The sequence below is a fragment of the Oncorhynchus mykiss genome, chromosome 13, assembly GCF_013265735.2.
Source record: "Oncorhynchus mykiss isolate Arlee chromosome 13, USDA_OmykA_1.1, whole genome shotgun sequence".
NCBI classification, from domain to species: Eukaryota; Metazoa; Chordata; class Actinopteri; order Salmoniformes; family Salmonidae; genus Oncorhynchus; species Oncorhynchus mykiss.
The window spans coordinates 21,630,778-21,646,407 of NC_048577.1; the positions used below are offsets into that span (position 1 = coordinate 21,630,778).

At 42.8% G+C, this 15,630-nt stretch overlaps 1 long non-coding RNA gene across 3 annotated transcripts; it reads right to left on the bottom strand.

The window, feature by feature from the left end:
* Positions 1-308: 308 nt before the first annotated feature.
* LOC110485941 lies at positions 309-7,854 on the bottom strand. Of its 3 annotated transcripts, none has more exons than XR_005035494.1 (4): positions 7,606-7,854; positions 6,018-6,081; positions 5,110-5,285; positions 309-766 (listed from the first exon to the last, which is right to left on the bottom strand). It is a non-coding gene; the product is annotated as an uncharacterized LOC110485941 (long non-coding RNA). The 3 variants fall into 3 exon arrangements; XR_002468011.2 differs by having other exon boundaries at positions 309-720; positions 7,606-7,834; XR_005035495.1 differs by lacking the exon at positions 309-766 and adding an exon at positions 773-1,526.
* Between the last annotated feature and the right edge of the window lie 7,776 nt (positions 7,855-15,630).

The following is a 15,630-nucleotide window of genomic DNA, read 5'->3' on the forward strand; positions in this document are numbered from 1 at the left end:
ATTTTTAGGTCATATTTCATAACAGTGCCATCAATAACAAGGCTTTCTGGGCATAAGCAGCAGCCTTGGGACGAAGCTTATTCTCCGGGCCATGGAATTACACACTAAGTATGCAAGACATTTGGCACAGATGGGTAGTGCTGATAGAATGGAGGCAATCACATTTCAAAGGCAAACTAGTAACATTCAGCCCCAAACCAAAGTCTACCATCAAACCCACCAAGGTTAAAACTACAGTAGGTGGTGCAAAATGTCTTAATTTGGTTTAATGTTTGCTGTATTAAAAAGGAATAGATTGACATGGATACAAGTTTGTTTACTAGTTTTATTGATGAATCATGGACAAATGTAAGGCAAAATAGTTGACATCATGCCACATTAGTTTACGCCACTAAGAGAACAGTATATTCCAGAAATACATTCATACCAATGTGATATGGGCGTTACAGAGCCCCCTGCAAGAGCATTGCAATAACATTCTCATGCTACCTTCTCCTTGAGGAAGTGGATAATATCATACTTCACTGAATCTTTGACAAATGGTTCTCCTGGTGACAATACACCACTATAGATTACATTTAATCTATTTCTATGAATATACAGTCAAAACAGCAACGGTTAGTTTGATTCTGCTCCTTCACTCCATCAGGACAAGCGTTGGAACCAGGAAGTGGTGGAAGTGCATCAACTGATGAGTCAGAACCCACTGGGCATCACCTCCTGGGGGTTCAAACAGATGGGTTTGGAAACTTTTTCTCCAACAATTCTGAAAATATATGCTTTTTATGAGTTCTATCGCAGACGGTCATAAACAAAAAGCTCCCGGGTGCTACCCAATCAACGCCACATTGACATTAGTAGGCTTACCTGACAAAAATATATGATTGTCTCAATTGGGTAGCCATTGTTTAGCAAACTGTGCTGCAGCAGACATTCCCTTCTTGATTAATGCATAGAGAAGTAAACTCAAATTTGTTAGTCCCCCCCGACCATCATTTTTCATTGTCAATATATATTTATATTAAGCCTACTGAGAGTAACATTTAAACGAAAAAAATCCTGAATACATTTTATGGGGCCCCCTTAGTTGTGTATTAACCATTATTTCACCAGTTATGACAAAAAGAACGGGCCCATTTGAAAGCCATAAAAATAAATTACACTTCATTTTTTTTAGTAGCTCTCATGCCCCCTACTTTATACCACAGCATTGTTAAATACTCGTTACGGATTGGCTTGAAGGGCATTTTAGAGCGTGCATTATTTCCCTATAACGCACAATACATCAGCACGGTAGAATTCAGTGGCTACAGTTCAGTCTTCCATGTTCTCTGTTTGAACTGCTTTTGAAAGTAAAAGACACATTTAAAACATTGGCATTGTTGAATTACATTTTCATAATAGCAAAATAGGACTGCTGGGTTGGTCAGAGATACTTTTGAGGATATGGGGAAATTCCATTGGAATCGTATTAACGGCCATTGTGTAAGTTGCCCATGTGTCGTCAATGGGCCGTGCGGTGCTTTCTGGGACAAGGAGTGAAGGGGAGTCAATGTGGACGAAAACATTAGCATGAATTTCATCAAGAAGTACAACATTAAACATTTCTCTCTCAAGATCATTAACTTGTTCTCAGTGACATTAAGTACTGTTGAGAAAAATTGGCAGGTTTCTCAACTAATACCCTGACTTTGAGAAGGGATTGCATGACAATTATTTTATTTATTTCACTATTATTTAATCAGGTAAGCTAGTTGAGAACAAGTTCTCATTTGCAACTGCGACCTGGCCAAGATAAAGCATAGCAGTTCGACACATACAGAGTTCCACATAGAATGAACAAAACATACAGTCAATAATTCAGTAAGAAAAAAGAAAGTCTATATACAGTGAGTGCAAATAAGGTCAAATAAGGGAGTTAAGGCAATAAATAGGCCATGGTCGCAAAGTAATTACAATATGGCAATTAAACACTGGAATGGTAGATGTGCAAAAGATGGATGTGCAAGTAGAGATACTGTGGTGCAAAAGGAGCAAAATAAATAAACAGTATGGGAATGAGGTAGATAGATATACAGATGGGCTATGAACAGGTGCAGTGATCTGTGAGCTGGTTCTTAAAGCTAGTGAGGGAGATGAGAATCTCCAGCTTCAGTGATTTTTGCAGTTCGTTCCAGTCAGTGGCAGCAGAGAACTGGAAGGAAAGGCGACCAAAGGAGGAATTGGCTTTGGGGGTGACCAGTGAGATATACCTGCTGGAGCGTGTGCTGCTATGGTTACCAGTAGGCTGAGATAAGGCGGGGCTTTACCTAGCAGAGACTTGTAAATAACCTGCAGCCAGTGGGTTTGGCGACGAGTATGAAGCGAGGGCCAGCAAACGAGAGCGTACAGGTCGTAGTGGTGGGTAGTACACTGCTCAAAAAAATAAAGGGAACACTAAAATAACACATCCTAGATCTGAATGAATGAAATATTCTTATTAAATACTTTCTTTATATAGTTGAAAGTGCTGACAACAAAATCACAAAAATGATCAATGGAAATCTAATTTATCAACCCATGGAGGTCTGGATTTGGAGTCACACTCAATTAAAGTGGAAAACCACACTAAAGGCTGATCCAACTTTGATGTAATGTCCTTAAAACAAGTCAAAATTAGGCTCAGTAGTGTGTGTGGCCTCCACGTGCCTGTATGACCTCCCTACAACGCCTGGGCATGCTCTTGATGAGGTGGCGGATGGTCTCCTGAGGGATCTCCACCCAGACCTGGACTAAAGCAGCCGCCAACTCCTGGACAGTCTGTGGTGCAACGTGGCGTTGGTGGATGGAGCGAGACATGATGTCCCAGATGTGCTCAATTGGATTCAGGTTTGGGGAACGGGCGGGCCAGTCCATAGCGTCAATGCCTTCCTCTTGCAGGAACTGCTGACACACTCCAGCCACATGAGGTCTAGCATTGTCTTGCATTAGGAGGAACCCAGGGCCAACCGCACCAGCATATGGTCTTACAAAGGGTCTGAGGAGCTCATCTCGGTACCTAATGGCAGACAGGCTACCTCTGGCGAGCACATGGAGGGCTGTGCTGCCCCCCAAAGAAATGCCACTCCACACCATGACTGACCCACCGCCAAACCAGTCATGCTGGAGGATGTTGCAGGCAGCAGAACGTTCTCCACGGCGTCTACAGACTGTCACGTGCTCAGTGTGAACCTGCTTTCATCTGTGAAGAGCACAGGGCGCCAGTGGCGAATTTGCCAATCTTGGTGTTCTCTGACAAATGCCAAACGTCCTGCACGGTGTTGGGCTGTAAGCACAACCCCCACCTGTGGATGTCGGGCCCTCATACCACCATCATGGAGTCTGTTTCTGACCGTTTGAGCAGACACATGCACATTTGTGGCATGCTGGAGGTCATTTTGCAGGGCTCTGGCAGTGCTCCTCCTGATGTCCCATCCTGGATGAGCTGCACTACCTGAGCCACTTGTGTGGGTTGTAGACTCCGTCTCATGCTACCACTAGAGTGAAAGCACCGCCAGCATTCAAAAGTGACCAAAACATCAGCCAGGAAGCATAGGAACTGAGAAGTGGTCTGTGGGCACCACCTGCAGAACCACTCTTTTATTGGGGGTGTCTTGCTAATTGCCTATAATTTCCACCTGTTGTCTATTCCATTTGCACAACAGCATGTGAAATTTATTGCCAATCAGTGTTGCTTCCTAAGTGGACAGTTTGATTTCACAGAAGTGTGATTGACTTGGAGTTACATTGTGTTGTTTAAGTGTTCCTTTTATTTTTTTGAGCAGTGTATATGGGGCTTTGGTGACAAAACAGATGGCACTGTGATAGACTGCATCCAATTTGCTTAGTAGAGTGTTGGAGGCTATTTTGTAAATGACATCGCCGAAGTCAAGGATCGGTAGGATAGTCAGTTTTACGAGGGTATGTTTGGCAGCATGAGTGAAGGATGCTTTGTGGCGAAATAGGAAGCCGATTCTAGATTTAATTTCTGATTGGAGATGCTTAATGTGAGTCTGGAAGGAGAGTTTAGTCTAGCCAGACACCTAGGCATTTGTAGTTATCCACGTATTCTAAGTCAGAGCCGCCCAGAGTAGTGATGCTGGATGGGCGGGCAGGTGCGGGCAATGATCGGTTGAATAGCATGCATAGTTTTTTTTTGCGTTTAAGAGCAGTTGGAGGCCACGGAAGGAGAGTTGTATGGCAATTAGCATAACCGCAGGATGCTGCATGACAATGTGAACACGATTGGGTGACAATCTGCTGACGGAGGCGTTATGAGTTCCTCCATTGCCCAACGGGAATCCCATCTCTGGTTTGGTTAGCTAAATAAGTCTTGCTTTAAACTTGCTAGCTACTTCAGTGAATTTGGAACACATTTATCCTGGTAAATGTGCCAAATTATTGCCATGGTACAAAACGGATAACTAACGCGGGGGTTTTATGTGTTCGCTAGAAAATAATGCAACTCCCTGGTAGGTAAGTTCCACTCCGCTAGCGCGTCGCCTTCCACAGAACACACAGCCCCTTGATTATCCCTTATGTAATTGACAAACCTTCATACAAGATGTTGAAAATGGTGGGCGTAGCCTGTGTGCGGCTCTTTTATTTTCAAGTTTTCTACTCCGCTAGCCAGCACCTCGTCTTAATAGGTGTGCGTTTCTTTTTACGAAGCATGACACATGCAATGAGGAAATAGGCTAGGAGTTGCACAATAAACCAACAGCATTTAACCACCATAAAATATAAGGAAGGGATAAATCTGTTTTCTAAAGACGTGTGCAGTATCATACAAGAGCATCAAACTGCTGTATACATGCTCACACCTGCAACTGCCAGGGAAGGCTTCACAGAACCCCCTCTGTTATAGTCTAGGTCCAACAAGGCACGCTGCAGCATACGGCCACGACGGATACACTGCAGCACCTGCCTAAGACCAGATTATCAAAAGCATGCACGTCCAGAACGACACATCATTCCCTATGTAGTTCACGTCTGACCAGAGCCACATGGGCCCAGGTCAAAAGTACTGCATCAAATAGGGAGTCACTTAGGACAGATGCACTATAGGCCAAACCAACATAGCCTACTTACCAGGTAGGCTAATTACAGCAGAGGTGAGAAGGATCTATTTCTAGATCCAACAGAAATAGAATCTGTCAATATATTTCTATGCTTTGCCCCTTCGGTGTAGTCATGCATCTGGTCTCAATAGACGCCCCACCATGTGAGTTCATCACGGACATCGGACACGATGAGATGCCGACACACTACAGGTGAGAAACAGAAGATACGTTTTTAGTACAGTAGTTTGCTGATCTGAAACATTGGTTTCATATGTCAGACAGCTCAATTTATAAGACAATATTTGATCAGTCCCTCATGAGTTTATTGATCTTATCCTAGTGTGCCCTCTACTGGACAACGTTATCACCAACAGGGAAATCTGTCACTAGACCACGTGTCAAACTCCGCTGAGGGACAAGTGCTTACGGGTTTTCACTTCTCTCCTGTACTTGCGTGATCAATTCAGCTCATTGATTAGTTTTAAACTCCAGTCACCTGGTTGTTTAGGTCTTTATTGCACACAAATTGAAAAGGAAATAAAAAAGGCATGGAATGAGTTAGACTACTAAACCTGTATATTCTTCTACAGTACCCCTATCCCCACTGAAGTCAGTTGGCAAAAGCCAATCTAGCTTAATTGAATTGTAAATACATCTACAGCATCTCAACACAAAAAGATAGAAGGGACACTTATTTTATCAACAGAGTTTGTCTGCAGTATCATACAAGAGCATCAAACTGCTGTATACATGCTCACACCTGCAACTGCTAGGGAAGGCTTCACAGAACCCCCGTTATAGTCTAGGTCCAACAAGGCACGCTGCAGCATACATCCAAACTGCAGCACCTGCCCAAGACCAGATTATCAAAAGCATGCACATTCAAAAGCAAAAGGTGAGGGATCCATGATCTTGGTACCACAAATATGTTTGCACCTTTATTGTCAGCATGCATCTCTTGACTTCAAGGACACCGGACTCGTTGAGATATGCTGAGCCACTACAGGATGGGGAAAGGTAGGAGATCAGTGTTTTAGTAGAGCAGTTTATTGTTGAGGTTATAAACATTGGTTTCATATATTAGACAGAATATTTTCTGTCCCTCATGTGTATTGATCTTATCCTAGCATGCACTCCCTCTACTGGACAACAGGTATCATTACCAGCAACAGGGAAATCTTTGTGGCAGTAGACGTTCTCTAATTCTCTCCTTCTCTCTCTCGGAGGACCTGAGCCCTAGGACCATGCCCCAGGACTACCTGACATGATGACTCCTTGCTGTCCCCAGTCCACCTGGCCATGCTGCTGCTCCAGTTTCAACTGTTCTGCCTTATTATTAGACCATGCTGGTCATTTATGAACATTTGAACATCAAATCAAATTTATTTATATAGCCCTTCGTACATCAGCTGATATCTCAAAGTGCTGTACAGAAACCCAGCCTAAAACCCCAAACAGCAAGCAATGCAGGTGTAGATCATCTTGGCCACGTTCTGTTATAATCTCCACCCGGCACAGCCAGAAGAGGACAGGCCACCCCACATAGCCTGGTTCCTCTCTAGGTTTTGGCCTTTCTAGGGAGTTTTTCCTAGCCACCGTGCTTTTACACCTGCATTGCTTGCTGTTTGGGGTTTTAGGCTGGGTTTCTGTACAGCACTTTGAGATATCAGCTGATGTACGAAGGGCTATATAAATAAATTTGATTTGATTTGACTACTAGCTAAACCTATACTATTTTCTATAGTACCCCTTTGCCACTGAAGTTAGATAGCTTGCTAGTGAAAACGAATCTAGTTGAATAGTAAATACATTACTGAATTTTAGATTAACACAAAACAATTGAGGGAAGGGACCATTTATGTTTTCTAAAAGACAAAATGTATGTGTGCATTATCATATGAGCGTCAAACTGCTGTATACATGCTCACAACTGCCAGGCTTCACAAAACCCACTGCTTTAGTATACGGGTAACCGCCAAAATAAAGGAAACACTTGAGCATATAAAGGATACAACGTGTATTGAAAGCTTGCACACGTGTGGTTTCTGAATTCGTCAAGCAATTAACATCCGATAATGCTTTGGGTCATGTATAAAAATGCCAAGTCGCCTATTATTTTCACTACCATGACTAGAAGAGATTGGCATCTTTGAAAGAGGGGTCTCTAAGTAGTATAGGTAGTTTAAAGTGTGTACGTCAGTCACCAGATTTTAACACGCTGCAGCCTACGGCCATTGACGGCTACCCTACATACCTGTCCAAAACCAGATTTAGCTATCGCTACACATTGATTGCCAAATGGCACCCTATTTCCTAAGTGCCCTGGTCAAAATAGGGAATAGGGTGGCATTTGGAACGGATACACATATTATAAATACAACAGTTACGAGAAACAAGTACCGCCTTATTTTTTTCTTTACAAATTTGGACCCCGTCACTTGTTTGGCCTGCTTGGACGTTTAACAAACCTAGCTAGCTAAAGTTACCGTTTGGCCGGCAAGTTAGCAAAGACCATATTTCTTACCATTCGTTTCGGTCATTTCCATCCATGCGAATCATCTCCTTTAGTTAAGACATAGCAACATGTAAGGGTTTAACAAAAGTTTTTAAAAAAGGTGCTCCACTTCGCTCGTTTGCCGCCTCAGACGAGGACAAAAAAAATACTTCTTCTTTTGGATTGCTTTGGCGGAGCGCATCCAATTTAAGCTGCACACTGCCACCTACTGTACTGGAGAGAGACCATTCACGACCTACCTATACTGAACAAAAATATATAAACCCAACATGTAAAGTGTTGGTCCCATTTCATGAACTGAAATAAAATATATAAAAAAAGTTCCATACGCACCAAAAGCTTATTTCGCTAAAATTTTGTGCACTAATTTGTTTGCATCCATGTAAGTGAGCATTTATCCTTTGCCAAGTTAACGCATCCACTTGACAGGTGTGGCATATCAAGAAGCTGATTAAACAGCATGATCATTACACAGGTGCACCTTGTGCTGCAGACAATAAAAGGCCACTCTAGAATGTGCAGTTTTGTCATACAACCCAATGCCACAGATGTCTCAAGTTTTGAGGGAGTGTGCAATTGGCATGCTGACTGCAAGAATGCCTACCAGAGCTGTTGCCAGAGAATTGAATATTAATAATGTTAGAGAATTTTGCAGTATGTCCAACCGGCCTCACAACTGCAGTTCACGTGTAACCACTCCAGCCCTGGACCTCCTCATCCAGCTTCTTCACCTGCGGGATTGTCTGAGACCAGTCACCCAGACAGCTGATGAAACTGAGGAGTATTTATGTTTATCATAAAGCCCTTTTTGTGGGAAAAACTCATTCTGATTAGCTGGGCCTGGCTCCCCAAGCCCACCCATGGCTGCACCCCTGCCCAGTCATGTGAAATCAATAGATTAGGGCCTAATGCATTTATTTAAATTGACTGATTCCCTTATAATCAAATCAAATTTTATTGGTCACGTACACGTGTTTAGCAGATGTCACTGTGGGTGTAGCGAAATGCTTGTGTAACTCTGTTTATATTTTTGTTCAGTATACATTCAATTCTTTGTAATACAGCACTATAACATTTCGGGAAAAGGAAAAATTACCCTGCCAACTATTAGCCCTCTCTTTAAAAATGTTATAAATACATAAAAATACCACCCCACTATTTACCCTGTCTAATCCTACTCCAGACCAATGGTCTGGAGGGACAGAACTCTACCACTCAACACCCCCTGCAACTTTTCTGCAGGAAAAACCTTGCAATCCCAAGTCCTCTGCCACTCTCTTCACTGCTTCAGCATACAACACTTCATGTACTACTCTGACCCTAGCAACCTCAACCTGACACGTCCGATCTTCAGCCACATGGGCACCCCCACAATTAACACACACAACTTTCTCTACCAAAACTACACATTCCTTTGTCTTATGCCCTCCTGCACATGACCATAAACCTGACACCTAAAACACCTAAGTATTTTAGGAACAAACACTCTCATGTGATAACTTACACTACCTACTTAGCCTTATCTGGCAAAGACTCTACATCAAAACTCAACAGAAAAGACGTCTTCTCTGTTTCCCCACGCTCTCCACTGCGTTTCACCAAACGACAAGCATCACAGACACCAGGATTCTTCACTTTCAACTGATCTTCCTCAACATTTAATGCCACCCCAGTTATCACTCCTTTCAACCGTGCTCTGCTCCGGAGAGCAAAGCAAGTCACATTTCTTGTCCCTATTCGCGTCATCCAGAACGTCCGCTCTCTCTGGGCTGAAGAAACACAACAAATTCTCATTAGTCCACTCCTAGTTACAGTACTTAGCAACTCAACAGTACCCAACCTCTTCTCCACCCAACCTAACACCACATTTGGATCAGCCAAAATGCAAGGATCCATTCTCTCCACAAATCTTAATACCACTGGGCCATAATCATCCTTTACACCCTCGGACCGAGGCCCTTCCACGGTGGTCCTCACTGCAGGAACTTCATCCATACTCTCGTCAGGGTTCCATTTCTGAGCTATTGGAACACTTTTCCCTCTTTTTGCACTTAACGCCAACCTTCCTCGCCTCACTGCTTCCCTCTACACTCTACTTCTTCTCAACAGTCATAACTGCACCTACCACCACATCTAATTCATCTTCACTCTCGTCGCTCTCCATTTCCTCAAGTTCTTTGAAAAGTTCCCTCGTTCCATATTCCGTCATAACCATTTCCACCGTTCTTTTTTTCTTGTCCGTAATCTTCTCCTTCACCAGATCTTTCAGAAGACCTGTGTAATCCCCACTACATGTTTGGGACAAAATACATGTATCGGTGGTTGGCATCCAGCGTTATGGTGCATTACCGCCACCTAGTGTACTGGAGTGTGGGCCAGAGCCAGGGAGAATCGAAATCCTACTGTACTTGTTAGCCCCGTTTCTCTTAAAAAATATCAACTATTTGAGACTAAATCTAATCTAATGACGTTCTACTCAATATATTTGTGAAACTAATTCCTCATACTAGAGGGAAAAGGGGATACTCTCTCTCGCTCTTTTTCCATTTGAGAGCCACCTCTCTTTCCCACTGACCACACTGTAACAATGCATTCCCAATGGTTTCCTGGCAATAATCACACTTTCCTGTTGGATGCTTTCCGGTCACATTTAAAGTCTTATTCAACCGGCTGCGTCCCACCCTTAATCTTGTAAAAAATAACCTCTCTTCTGTCCCTTCCTACCGTCTTCCCCTCCCCGACTTTCTTACTTGAAATAAATGCCTGCCCTTAGTATCACTATTCCCCTGCTCCTGCGATCTTTGCACCACCACTGTCCATATCAGGCTTTTGCCTTTGCCTTGCTCATTGAAACTACTTTTCCTGGGTCAGTGTCAGAGCTTCCATACCTGCAGAAATGTAGAAACATTTTGCTATTGTGGATAAAAAATACATCATCATGATCCTAAACTACAAGCCCATTGTGCCTCTTAGTGATTGCAGAGTATATCAATGGATCTGGTATTAATACTTCTGGAAGTAATCATCTCCAAATTTACAATATAATCTGTAGTCAGTGATTTCATTTTACTGGAGTTAGTCAGTGTTAAATCGGTCCTGCCAGACAGAGTGAGTAGCAGGGTTGTGATAGAAGCAGTAGAAAGGAACATGGTGATCTCTTCTGTTGGAACCAGAGGTGGTATCAGAGAAAGAGATGTCTTCACATACTTCTGTCTTCACTTCAGTGCAGCTCTGAAACTCCCAACGCCTCCTATAAAGAGCAGCTTACTATACTGAAACCTTCAGCCAGCCCCCCCCCCCCCCCCCTCAATAACCAGCCACCCATACGCACTTCATCTACTATTTTCATAGTCAATGGACAGTTTAGCAATTATATTTTTTTGTAGCTTTTGAGTTCAATAAGAACTTTATGATTTATCATTTTGATAAAGTGGTATGAATTGTGATATCATTTAAAGGCCTGGAATGTCCTCTCAAAAGGTACAACAGGCACTAAAACCGTGGCATGTGTGGCCTTAGAGACAAAATAAAAACGAATGTCCATTAGAGAGCACAAAAAATAATTGTTAGGTCTCAGGAGGATATACAGTGCCTTCGGAAAGTATTCAGACCCCGTGACTTTGTCCATATTTTGTTACGTTACAGACTTATTCTAAAATTGATTCAATTGTTTTTTTCAGTCAATCTACACAAAATACCCTATAATGACAAAGCAGAAACAGGTTTGCTAATTTATAAAATAAAATAAATAAAACATTTTTACATTTGCATAAGTATTCAGACCCTTTACTCAGTACTTTGTTGAAGCACCTTTGGCAGCGATTACAGCATCGAGTCTTCTTGAGTATGACGCTACAAGATTGGCAAACCTGTATTTGAGGAGTTTCTCCCATTCTTCTCTGCAGATCCTCTCAAGCTGTCAGGTAGCTCCACAGTTATTTTCAGGTCTCTCCAGAGATGTTCGGTCGGGTTCAGGTCCGGGCTCTGGCTGGGCCACTCAAGTTCATTCATAGACTTGTCCCAATGTCACTCCTGCGTTGTCTTGGCTGTGTGCTTAGGGCCGTTGTCCTGTTGGAAGGTGAACCTTCGCCCCAGTCTGAGGTCCTGAGCGCTCTGGAGCAGGTTTTCATCAAGGATCTCTCTGTACTTTGCTCCATTCATCTTTGCCTCGATCCTGACCAGTCTCCCAGTGCCTGCCGTTGAAAAACATTGCCACAGAATGATGCTGCCACAACCATGCTTTACTGTAGGGATGGTGCCAGGTTTCCTCCAGACGTGGCGCTTGGCATTCAGGCCAAAGAGTTCAGTCTTGGTTTCATCAGACTAGGTGCCTTTTGGCAAACTCCAAGCGGGCTGTCACGTGCCTTTTACTGAGGAGTGGCTTCAGTCTGGCCACTATCATAAAGGCCTGATTGGTGGAGTGCTGCAGAGATGGTTGTCCTTCTGGAAGGTTCTCCCATCTCCATAGAGGAACTCTAGAGCTCTGTCAGAGTGACCATCGGGTTCTAGGTCACCAAACAATCCTGTCTCGGAGCTCTACGGACAATTCTTTCGACCTCATTGGCTTGGTGTTTGGTCTGACATGCACTGTCAACTGTGGGACCTTATATAGACAAGTATGTACCTTTCCAAATCACATCCAATCAATTGAATTTACCACAGGTGGACTCCAATCAAGTTGTAGAAACATCTCAGGGATGATAAATAGAAACAGGATGCACCTGAGCTCAATTTCGAGTCTAATAGCAAAGGGTCTGAATACTTGTGTAAATGAGGTATTTCTGTTTTTTATTCTTAAAACATTTGCTAAAATGTTTTTAAAAAACAACTGCTTTTGCTTTGTCATTATGGGGTATTGTGTGTAGATTGCTGAGAATATATATTTTTAAAATAAATTTTAGAATAAGACAGTAACTTAACAAAACGTGAAAAAAGTCAAGGGATCTGAATACTTTCCGAAGGCCCGGTATAGACACTAGGTATGGCGTCTTCTTTTCCTCTCAGAAGCATCTTCTGTCTGTCTGGTATCTAATATAACATAATGCATAGAGGTCACAAAACATGTAGCAGAAAACCTTTGTGTTTGAATTTTCAACGGGGACTCATGAGCAAACTGAACCATGATCTGGAGTAGAACATCACAGACCACTTTTATTATCACCCCCCTGTGCCATCTACAGTGCCTTGCGAAAGTATTCGGCCCCCTTGAACTTTGTGACCTTTTGCCACATTTCAGGCTTCAAACATAAAGATATAAAACTGTATTTTTTTGTGAAGAATCAACAACAAGTGGGACACAATCATGAAGTGGAGCGACGTTTATTGGATATTTCAAACTTTTTTAACAAATAAAAAACTGAAAAATTGGGCGTGCAAAATTATTCAGCCCCCTTAAGTTAATACTTTGTAGCTCCACCTTTTGCTGTGATTACAGCTGTAAGTCGTTTGGGGTATGTCTCTATCAGTTTTGCACATCGAGAGGCTGAAATTTTTTCCCATTCCTCCTTGCAAAACAGCTCGAGCTCAGTGAGGTTGGATGGAGAGCATTTGTGAACAGCAGTTTTCAGTTCTTTCCACAGATTCTCGATTGGATTCAGGTCTGGACTTTGACTTGGCCATTCTAACACCTGGATGTGTTTATTTTTTGAACCATTCCATTGTAGATTTTGCTTTATGTTTTGGATCATTGTCTTGTTGGAAGACAAATCTCCGTCCCAGTCTCAGGTCTTTTGCAGACTCCATCAGGTTTTCTTCCAGAATGGTCCTGTATTTGGCTCCATCCATCTTCCCATCAATTTTAACCATCTTCCCTGTCCCTGCTGAAGAACAGCAGGCCCAAACCACGATGCTGCCACCACCATGTTTGACAGTGGGGTTGGTGTGTTCAGGGTGATGAGCTGTGTTGCTTTTACGCCAAACATAACGTTTTGCATTGTTGCCAAAAAGTTCAATTTTGGTTTCATCTGACCAGAGCACCTTCTTCCACATGTTTGGTGTGTCTCCCAGGTGGCTTGTGGCAAACTTTAAACAACACTTTTTATGGATATCTTTAAGAAATGGCTTTCTTCTTGCCACTCTTCCATAAAGGCCAGATTTGTGCAATATACAACTGATTGTTGTCCTATGGACAGAGTCTCCCACCTCAGCTGTAGATCTCTGCAGTTCATCTCTGATCAGTCTTCTCCTTGTATGAGCTGAAAGTTTAGAGGGACGGCCAGGTCTTGGTAGATTTGCAGTGGTCTGATACTCCTTCCATTTCAATATTATCGCTTGCACAGTGCTCCTTGGGATGTTTAAAGCTTGGGAAATCTTTTTGTATCCAAATCCGGCTTCAAACTTCTTCACAACAGTATCTCGGACCTGCCTGGTGTGTTCCTTGCTCTTCATGATGCTCTCTGCGCTTTTAACGGACCTCTGAGACTATCACAGTGCAGGTGCATTTATACGGAGACTTGATTACACAAAGGTGGATTGTATTTATCATCATTAGTCATTTAGGTCAACATTGGATTATTCAGAGATCCTCACTGAACTTCTGGAGAGAGTTTGCTGCACTGAAAGTAAAGGGGCTGAATAATTTTGCACGCCCAATTTTTCAGTTTTTGATTTGTTAAAAAAGTTTGAAATATCCAATAAATGTCGTTCCACTTCATGATTGTGTCCCACTTGTTGTTGATTCTTCACAAAAAAATAGAGTTTTATATCTTTATGTTTGAAGCCTGAAATGTGGCAAAAGGTCGCAAAGTTCAAGGGGGCCGAATACTTTCGCAATGCACTGTATCTGAATGTTTATGCATCTCATATGGCCTATTCCCTCTATAGGACACTACTTTTGACCAGTGCTCTGGTCAGAAGTAGTGTACTATAAAGGGTAGAGGTCATCATTTGGGACGCAGACATGTTTGTAAAATAATGTGGGTGTGTATGTGCACTGAATTGTGGTTTGAGACCACATGTCGGGTCCTCTTCTTCTGTATCACTGTGCAGCTGTTCTCAGTTTCTCTCTCTTGGGGAGCACCCCCCCCCCCCCCCTACCATTTTTAATTGAAGAGGGAAATGTAGCCCAAGGAGTGAGACACAATTGACCAAAATAATTCAAAATAAGTCATGGCCCATGGAATAGTCAATGGCCATGTAAAATCAGAAAAAAATACTACTTCAAACTTGACCTATTCCGAAGAAATGTCTGAGAGTAGAATTAACCTGAATACATCTTGTGTTTATTCAGTTTTGAAGAAGCTGTTTCATACGTTGTCTTGAACATTTCAAAGATGCCTTTGAAGATGCTGCTGCTGACCATGCCTCGAGACCTCCTGATTTTGGGGTTAAATGATTGAGAAAGAAAAGTCAATTACTACATGAGAAGAAAAACATAACGTCATCTTCTTCATAACAAATACAAGGTCAAGAAATGAAGATAATGACCGATGATGTGTTGTTTGAGACGTTCATTACCAGGTATAAAGCTGTGTAACACGGGTGGCTGACAGTATTAGAGTTTAAACCTCGTGTTGACTAAAACAATCACCTGCACTCATGGAGTGATATCATTGTGATATCTGTTCTCCTTGTGCTGTAACTTTTGTGTTTTGTCATATGTCCCTGTCCCTGTCCTTCTGTCTGTCTTGTCCTGTGAGGAGAGCCAGCAAAGTCCCCATTCCTCCAATGAAAGAGGTGGCCGAACCACCCCTCAGTGTTTGGGGCAAATGAGCTGGCATCATTGGGAGGTGGGGCGTTGACATTTGGGGACTGCCTAATGGCAAAGGCGAGAGGAATAGCCTGGGAGATCTCCTCATTAGCCACGGGTGGAATGGCGACGGTCTGACAGGAGTAATGGAAGGGTCGTATCTCACGCCAAAACCTTGTTCCTTGTTGAAATGGCATTCTCATCCTCCGTTGTATTGTTAGCGTCGGTAGTGTTGTCCTGGCCATTCGACATGGGTGGAGGTCTATACCTTCCCATGAGGGAAGGCCTGTATGTTGTCACAGAGTGGTGGTTCATTGTCAGGAGGGCTATCGATAAGTTTGTCGTCC